Consider the following 10060-nt stretch of genomic DNA (forward strand, 5'->3'; position numbering starts at 1 on the left):
GTGAATAAGTGTTGTAGTACTTGTTTAAATCATGCTTTCTAGAAGGGAACAAACAAATTCCTTGAGAACTATAACTTCCCACTCATGTCCATTGCCATCATCATAGCTTCACATTCTTTCTGATTTAAGTGATCCTTCTCTATCAAGCTAGCTAAATATGTTTAACATGTGAATTCTTGCTAAATATGCAGTTATATTACGGGCTCCGCTCCTCGCTCCAGTCAAAATCACACCACTCCGCTCTCACTCCGCTCACATACTCTGATTGTGAGTAACTGTTGCTGTCACGACAGATCTATTTCAGAACCAGCCGCTATCAAAATAATCTGGCTGCGGGCAGATATTATTGCTGGCTGGCCAGTTTTGGACCTCGGGCCGCCTGTTGCCGACCACTGGTTTAGGAGTTATGAGCGATTTCAAATTTTGAGTTCTGTAGCACCACCATCGGGCCGATTGGGGCAAGCCTTGGTGACTATTCCGGAATTTACCACTATCTATTATTTAATAATAGTAACCAAGATGTCCCATTACACTACATTGACATTTAGTGCAGTTATATTACGGGCTCCGCTCCTCGCTCCAGTCAAAATCACACCGCTCCGCTCTCACTCCGCTCACATACTCTGATTGTGAGTAACTGTTGCTGTCATGACAGATCTATTTCAGAACCAGCCGCTATCAAAATAATCTGGCTGCGGGCAGATATTATTGCTGGCTGGCCAGTTTTGGACCTCGGGCCGCCTGTTGCCGACCACTGGTTTAGGAGTTATGAGCGATTTCAAATTTTGAGTTCTGTAGCACCACCATCGGGCCGATTGGGGCAAGCCTTGGTGACTATTCCGGAATTTACCACTATCTATTATTTAATAATAGTAACCAAGATGTCCCATTACACTACATTGACATTTAGTCATTTAGCAAATGCTTTTATCCAAAGCAACTTACGAATGAGGACAATGGAAGCAATCAAAATCAACAAAAGAGCAATGATATGCAAGTGCTATGAAAAGTCTCAGTTAACCTAACGCAGTACATGTAGCAAGGTCTTTTTTATTTGATATAATAAATAAAAAGAAAACAGATAGCATAGAAAAAGAATAGAACAAGCTAGTGTTAGAGGCCTTTTTTTTTTTTTTTTGCTTTTAGTTAATTGTATAATAGAGAAAAAGAAAACAAATATATAGAATACAAAAAGAACAGAGAAGCTAGTGGGTTTTTTTTTTTTAAGAAAACAAGCAGTTAGTAAATGAATAGAGTGCAAGTCTAAAAGGAGCAAGTTTTTTTTAAGAATAGAACTATAATAGAGAATGCTAGAGTTAGAGGGTCAAATAAATATGGAAGACGTGTTTTTAGCCGATTATTGAAGATGGCTAAGGACTCAGGCTTCTTTTCCATTTTGCATTTACTTGTACTTTTACTTTCAATACTTAAGTACGTTTAAGATTTTAAAAATACTTTTCGTACTTAAGTACAATAAATATCACATACTTTAAGACTTTTACTCAAGTAATATTCTAAACGGTGACTTCAACTTCTACCAAAGTCATTTTCTGGTAAGATATCTGTACTTTTACTTGAGTCTAAACTAAACTTTACATCTAAACTTTAATTCAGCATAATAAAAATGCAGGGTCTTTAGATGAGGCTTTAGATGAGACTAGCCTAGCGAGTCTTGTACACTGTTCGATTGTTCAGTATGTAAGGCTCACGTGATTGGCCCAACAGAGGTATCCAATGGTGGCTGAAGGTTTCTTGCGTGTTCAGTCTTTTCAGTACGGATCTCATACTCACAAACATGTCAGTCTTGGTCATTAGACAGAGACGATTGACTAATATTCTAGACGGCCCGTGCCATACTTTTACTCATTCTAGAATACTTTTATTTAGTCCCCATAGATCTGTACACACTTAATTAAGGTTAAGACTACATCTAACCAGAGGTGTTGACCATTACTATAGAACTAATGCCAAAGTGTTAGCTGGAGCTCTAAAACATCATTTTAGTCCGTTACTAACCTGAGCATAGATTTGCGGTGTTATAGACGTAACATAATTAATCATAGTCAATAATCTCAGACTAAGTCCGAATAAATTCAAATGTAACAATTTATTATCAGCCAGGTAAATATGTATTATGCCAATTGCATAGCCAATTCAAAGATGTCAAATTAATTCAAATCAATACAAAACATAAAATTCTCAAAGATAAATCTAAGAGTAAAAAATGCATTGTCCGTATCAGAAGATCAACATGTCAGAGGTTCTGTAAATCTTACAAGAACATTGTAGTGCCCCTGCGATTGGGTGACAGTAAGGCGGCATAGCCACGGAAAAAAACACCGCTCCCTTGTTCTGACTAAAATCTCAAACAGGCTTTCCCCACTCAGTGACACACCCACTGAGAAGCCTATTTAACATTCCCTAGTTATCTGAAGTTCTATTGTACGGAACAAAAAATAAACACACTACCACCATAGTTTACCGGGAACTAGTGATGCGCGGATGAGCTAAAACGTCACCCGAATCCGCAGCTTCAAATAAATGATCCACCCGCCAACCGCCCGCACCTGTATTTTTGTCTGATTTAGATAACCGCACCCGATCCGCACCTGATCATCACATTAGGGTTCGTACGGTCATGAAAAACCTGGAAAAGTCATTGAACAGCAATTTCCAGGCCTAGAATAGGTCTTGTGACAGCAGCCTAATAAAGCTGTGCTGTCTTTTATTAATGTTAATCAAACAACAAAAGACAGAGAAAATCCCTTACTGCTCTTGACTAAATAATGTTTTGTTGAATAACTTTTAATGTTAATTTACAGTTTATTCAATTTCTGTAGCCTATTTAAAACACGTTCATAATTTAGAAAATGTAGTTAATACTTGCATCATTAATGATTTATTTTATCCACCCGCAACCCACCCGCAAATAATCAGAATGCATTTTTTTATTACCCGACCCACCCGATCCGCGGATTATCCGCAGCGCCCGCGGATATAACCGCCATCCGCGCATCACTACTGGGAACCAAAGTGCCTGGTATCAAAGCAAACATTTAAAGTGCTGGCTAAAGCTAACCATAAATTCTGTACGATTGTTATCCACGTCTACACTGATGATGTCTGGCTTCGTCAGTCAGAGATCTCTACAAATAGCATTAAAGAGGTTTATGAACTGCAATTACAATGTCAGACACTATAATATTCTCTGGTCCCCTGATTGTGGTGAAGAGATACATATCAGACTGTCGTCACTAAATGGCTGGATGTGAAAATGGTACCCGCAGAATAATATAGGTTTTATAGATAATTTTGGGGCAGATCTGACCTGATAAAGAGAGATGGTGTAACAAATTAGCTCAAAACTGTCATGAATTTCTCGGGGACACAAAGGCTGAGAATCCAAGTGCAGTCGAGGTAACAGGCAAAGGTACGGTGGCCGAGAGAGCTCAACGCGCTGCAATTTAAGAAAACACATGCAAATTGAAAAAACACCAGCAAATTAAGAAAACATCTTCATCAGTTTGACAACACACGAGCTGCAAATCCTCACAACACATGCAAATGAAGAAACGCGCTGCAAATCCTCACAACACATGCAAATGAAGAAACGCGCTGCAAATAGAACGGACCACAACGGAAATGTTTCTAGGGGACCCAAAAAAGTGACGGACCCGGCTGGGATTTGTTTTGTGCAGTGGCTATTGGTCAGTGGAGTTGTCCGTGAACTGAAAGGTGAGTTTTTTTTTTATTTTAACACCCTGATTGCATGATTCCTTTGTCTTTTAGATATTATTAGCCTAAATAATCTGACGAATTACACGAGTAACTGTGAAACGTTATATAAAATGGCTAACTTAATTTAATATTCTCAACTAAATATAATTTCAAGGTTAATGAAATCCGCAATGCTTCAGTGTTTTTTCAATTTGCATGTGTTTTCTTAAGTTGCACCGCGTTGAGCTCTCTCGGCCACCGTACAAAGGTCATAACATGATGAGTCAATCCAAAGCACAACAACAAAACAGAAAACACAGGAAAGCAGAGGAAACCAGGCTGAAGTACAAAAAACCAAGACACATAGAACCATGATACCCGAGCTAGGAGATGCCGTATGACAACGCAAGACTTTACAAAGAGAGACTGAAAACACCAGGCGTATATAGGTAGAGGTAATGAGATAATGAAAAACAGATGTCAGCTGCCAGACTAGACCATAGAGTAGAAGAGGGCCTGGAGACTGTGGTGGAGCAAGTGACCAGGGCAGAGCCGGCAGAACAGGAAGCCAGGGAGGAGCCGACTGAGCAGGGAGCCGGCAGAGCTGAAGTCCACCAGGGCGGAGCTGAAGACCACCAGGGTGGAACAGGCGGAGCTGAAGAGCACCACAGCAGAGAAGATGGGACCGAAGATACCCACAGTGGATCTGAGGACCATAACAGGACAGTCAGAGAGTTTGCAGACGACCTCCATGTGACAGGACAAACAGAGAGTTCAGATGGTCTCCTTGACCGTAACAGGACAGGCAGAATGTTCATGGGTGAGAGGAGCAGAAGCAGATGCCACTGATTTGGGAGGTTCTGCAGTGGGAGCTGCAGCCTCGGGAGCTAGAACAGGCTCTGGCGAGGATTCAAGGACTGGTGCAGGCTCTGGAGCAGATTCATGGACTGGAGTGGGCTCTGGAGCATATTCATGGACTGGAGCGGGAACAGAGCAATGTGTAGCCCAAACACACAGAATGGTGACCGCCATTACGGCGAGCACTGAGGATAGGGAAATAGTCTCTGTGACAACCAGTGCTGAGTCCCTTGGAATGTCCGCTGCTCTGGCTGAAACCAGAGGTGGGTCCGCCACACTGGAAACTAGCCTCAAACGCTTTTGGAATGCCTCAGTGTCTTCAAATGCAACATTCACAATGCTTTGGAACACTGGAGTGGCATCGCTGATGGCTGAAGACTGTGGATTGATATCCATAACGGCTCTGGCATGATGACCATCTTGTGTAGTGGCGCTGGGTTGGCAGCCACCTTTGGAAGAGACTCTGAGCTGGCAGTCTCCTTGGGAAGAGACTCTGAACTGGCAGCCATCTTGAGAAGAGACTCTGGTCTGGCGGCTATCTTAGGAAGAGACTCTGTGCTGGCAGCCATGATGGAACGTCACTCTGGGGCAGAGGCCCCTATGGGAGTACTGCATTGCTCCTCCACGACCCCCACAGTAAAGGCAGAGCCACTCAATTGCAGTGCAAGATCAACGTAATGTCCAGTTAGGGTTATAAAGCAGCATACATGAATTGAGTGGCTCAGATAGTCCTCCTAAAAAAATCATTAAGCACAGTTTATCCCAGCTAGTCAAATAAGCCAGCTCAATAAAGTCCTGAACATAATCTTCAATGGCCCTGTTACCTTGACGAAGGTGGAAAAGGCAAACTGCTGGATCCATCTTGTGGTGAAGTCTTCTATCTGTCCCGTCACGGCTATGGATACCGTCTGCTAAACTCTCTGACTGACCTGTCATGGTCATGGAGATCACCTATGAATCCTCAGTCATGCCTGTTGCAGTCTGTGAGACTGTTCATGAACTCCCAGCCCTGCCTGTTATAGTCACGAAGATCGCCTTTGAACTCTTCGTCTGTCCTGATGAGGTCATGGTCATGGAGACGTCAGTGAATCCCTTGTCATGCCGGTCTCAGCCAGTGCGGCAGTTTATGAACTCTCAGCCTGTTCTGTCATGACCAAAGGGGTGAATGGTAAAGGGTATGGGATGGTGTGCCCTCTAGCAAAGCTCTGTTCTGCCTTTTTGGGGTGATAGTTGCTCTTCTGGGTTTGTCAACAGTCTCTAACACATATCCATCCTTCCATCTCAGGGGGGATAGGGCTACATTCACGTGCTTCGTAAAGGTGCGTGGGGTCAGAGACAGTCCGAATACAAGGACAGTATACTGGTAAGCCACCCCTTCAAAAGCAAATCTCAACAACGGTCTGTGATGAGGGGCTCTCTTGTTATGAAAGTATGCACCTTTCAGATCCATTAACAAAAACAATCCGCTTGTCAAATTTGCGAGATGATTTGTTTCAAGGTTAGGTTATCTTGAATGGCTGCTTCATCATCTGTTCATCATCATCTTTGGTGACAATACTACTGCAAGAAAATATCCTGGTAATTACAAAAAGAAGGTGGGGTGAAATAAGATTAGCAACTGTGATCTAACTTGCTCCAATAAGTTTGACTGCTGCTGAACAATCTTGGTTTTACAGAACCTACACAATGTCATGTTTGAAACATACCGTGGATGGAAAATAAATACCAAACCATTTTTATCAGAGGACTATTAGGCTAGATTTAAAAAAATGGAAAATGAAATATCTCAATTTCAGAACCAATTCCAGATAATTTATTAAAGTTACTAAATACAGCTTGGTGAAGAGCAAAGGGGACCCATTCAGAATGTGGGGCTTAATTTTCCCCACAGTACTTTTACAAAGTTCACAACGTTTTTGACGTTTTGACGATTCACAGTAGGTTCTGTCTATTATTATAATATTCATTCAATGTGTAACAGATGTGTTTTCATTTGCATTTTTAATGCAATATTCATATCACAATGCTATTTATTTATACTGACACAACTAATTGGCTAGTCTCTCCCAAAGGTAACGTCTGCTTATGCCACTTGAATATAATAATGACTTGCACATATAAGCAGTTTAAAAATCAATGTGCAGGCATATTGAGAGAGCTTTCTGACTAAATATTAGGAGTGAAGTATGCAATCATACACTTGGCATTGCAAAGTGTTTAACAAATCATATTTTTGTGGCTTAACAAAACACTTAAGACACCATAAAGTGAAAACTGGCACAAAAAGTAGAGGCATTTATCTGTTAAAGTCAACATGAAATCATCATGTTTCTTGTCTCACTGTGTACAGTGTTCAATGTACATTGTTCATTTAGGGCCAATTTACACTGCACTGACAGACGCAGACAAATGGCAACAGACATGTTCATTGGGCTTTGTTGGACCAGTCGTTACCCCTGTCAGTGTCTGTTGGCATTGGTCGGTGTTCGTTTTTGCAGACTGAACAATGATGACTTGATGTTTGTTGTGCCTTGGAACATCTGAGAAGTGGATTTAGGTGCATTCTTATACAAGCATGTTTTGCATTTATCGTATTCAGATCAAAGTGCAATCTACAGTAATTAGGTGTCACAACATCTGAACAGATGAGTAAGGGGATTGTATGGTTTGTATGGTAAGATGATGTTTGGTCTCTTATCTAACAAATCTGCAAATATTAACTGCCATAACTACATATCACTTTTATATTGCATAACATTTCAGTCTTGGCTGTGGGTACATCTTCAGTAGTAATATCTTAGCTGCACGGTCCTTCAGTTTTTGAGGATTGAGCCAGAAGCCTCTGTAAACACTTTTTAATTTAGCTCACAGCTTTGAGGGAGAAACATAAAATATTTTTAATCTCTCCTGAGCCTCATTTCACAATCAATATGAATGACTTTGTGTCTCTGCATGAGAGATATAACCTTATTGTATTTCACTATATTTTTTCAACTGATGAACTGATGACATAATAGATTAATCTTTTTCCCCATTTCTGTTTGTTCATTATAGATGTTCAAAATTAGGTTGACAGAGCAATATAAATATTAAATTGGCCTTCAGCAGGAGCTATAAGCGAGAACCGATAAGCCAATTCTCAAAATTGTAACAACAAAATCAGATGTACTGTCAACCAGGGGCGTGTCTACGTGGTGGCCAGGGGTGGCACCGGCCCCCCCTGAAATTTGGCTGGCCACCCCAGGTGCCCCCCCTACCAGATGTCTTGCCATAGGCTTGTTTTTAGTACATTTCTAATTTTAGGTGATTTCTATAGTGTGATCTTAATGACAATGTCGAGAGCGCATAATGTTACGTGATCCATGTGCGCGAGGACGAATCTCTTCACTCCCAAGCGGATTTCCTACATTCACACAAAACTGGACGTGTGCTCTTAACATACATCGCTCCGCAAACACAAGCCATACCACTACTACTTTATTTTTATTAATTTATCTTTATTTTATTTATTTACTTTTTTTATTGACATTGTAAGTTGTAGCAAAAAAAAATGACAGTGCCCTAACAAGTTATTAACTGAATACATTAATAAATGATAACTGACACTGAACATGAATAAAAATAAGACACAAAATAGATACAATGAAGACCAAGTTCCAGTGAAACATTTTCACAATCCTCTATATGATGTCTTAATGTCCATTATTGTAATTGAGTGGCAGTTTCTCTCTGCAGATGATGAGGTTGGGTTAACAGCAACTGGGTAGAAATACACAATTGAGTTTAGAGTTTCAGTGTGTCCTTTCTATTTGTTTAAGTAAAAACAATTATGTTTATCAAGGCCAAAAATAGTAATTGTGAATGAACAGTATGTGAGCCTTTCACAATTTTAAAATGGAAAAAAGTGATAAAAAGTCATGGAATAACGTAAAATGTTTTTGTGACTGGGCATGTTTATGTGTAAACCCAAGTTATAACTGAAAAGGCTAACAATATGGATCTGAAATTAAACATCTCTGTTACTTACTTGGAGAAGAGGCGAGAATTATCCTCAACTGAACAGAACCGGCCTGTTCTGTGAATGAATGAATGAATGAATGAATGAATGAATGAACTGAACTTTGGTAGACTGATAAGAAACCAGTTACAGTTTGAAAGGTAAATTTATGAACATTTATATAATTAAATATTTAAATAATTAAATAATTGAGAGTGTGTTGACAGTCTAGTTGGATGGCTGAGCTCCAGAAAATCAAAAATGGCGTGGCTTTGGCAGTTATAGATTTGAAAAAAAAAAAAAAAAGTGGCACTAAAGAACCTTAAACTATAACACCAAGAACCATTTCAACATATAAGGATTCTTCAGGATGGTATGTTTCTAGAACTGTTACCATATGTAAAGAACTTTTTTTTTTTTTTTTTACTTTTTTGTGTAGTGAAATAGTTTTTGTCATGAGATAGGGTTGTCTCTTCTCAAGATGACAGTGGGGAGAGTAAGAACCTGTGTGTGAAATTAGTCAGAAGCATTTCCCTGCAGTTAAATGGATAATAAATGTTTCTGTATTGATCTGTGCCTATCTACCCGCAGTTGGTGCAGATGCAGCTGTGATCTCTGAGGGGAATAATAGGTTAGGAAACCATTACAACAGACCGCAGGTTGAGATATTAAGATATTTGTGGAATGTATTGTTTGTCCAGAAAAAGAGAGTAATGGACCAAATAAATAAATAAAATCAGTACATCAATTTAGTTTAATATATTTCATTGTTCTGGTGGATGTTACATTAAAAATAATTCTATAATGATTTTTACACTAATATAAAATAATCTGTTGTGTGTCAAATAAAAATATAAAATATGAAATTACCATATGCAATTTACTATATACAAAATTCAATATTCTGATTTGAATGTGATGCTATTTATGTGAAGCTATTTATGTGGAATATTTTTTATAGCATAACATATTTTCATGTTAATCAGATAGCAATTAACTCTAATAAAGCTAATAAACTCACAGTTATACACAGTTTTAAAGGTGTAGTTCACCCAAAAATGAAAATTATGTCTTTAATTACTCACCCTCATGTCATTCCAAACCCGTAAGACCTTCATCTTCAGAATACAAATTAAGATATTTTTGATGAAATCTGAGAGCTCTCAGACCCTGCGGTGCACTGCCATCGTGGAGAGAGTATCATGATGCATGCTCTTGCTTCCGCTTCATGTAAACAACACTTCATGTAAACATGCGTCGTGATACGCTTTCCACAATGGTGGCGCGCCACAGCAGACGGGATGAGCAGGAGAACAATTGTTGAATAAAGTTGTTCTTTTTATTTTCTTTGCACACAAAAAGGATTCTCGTAGCTTTGTAAAATCACGGTTGAACCCCTGATGTCACATGGATTATTTTACTGATGTTCTTGCTACGTTTCTGTGCGTTGATCGTGGTAATATCCTTGCTGTCTATGGAGGGTCAGAG

Source organism: Sinocyclocheilus anshuiensis, unplaced genomic scaffold, assembly GCF_001515605.1.
Source record: "Sinocyclocheilus anshuiensis isolate Anshui unplaced genomic scaffold, SAMN03320099.WGS_v1.1 scaffold232, whole genome shotgun sequence".
In the NCBI taxonomy this organism is placed as follows: Eukaryota; Metazoa; Chordata; class Actinopteri; order Cypriniformes; family Cyprinidae; genus Sinocyclocheilus; species Sinocyclocheilus anshuiensis.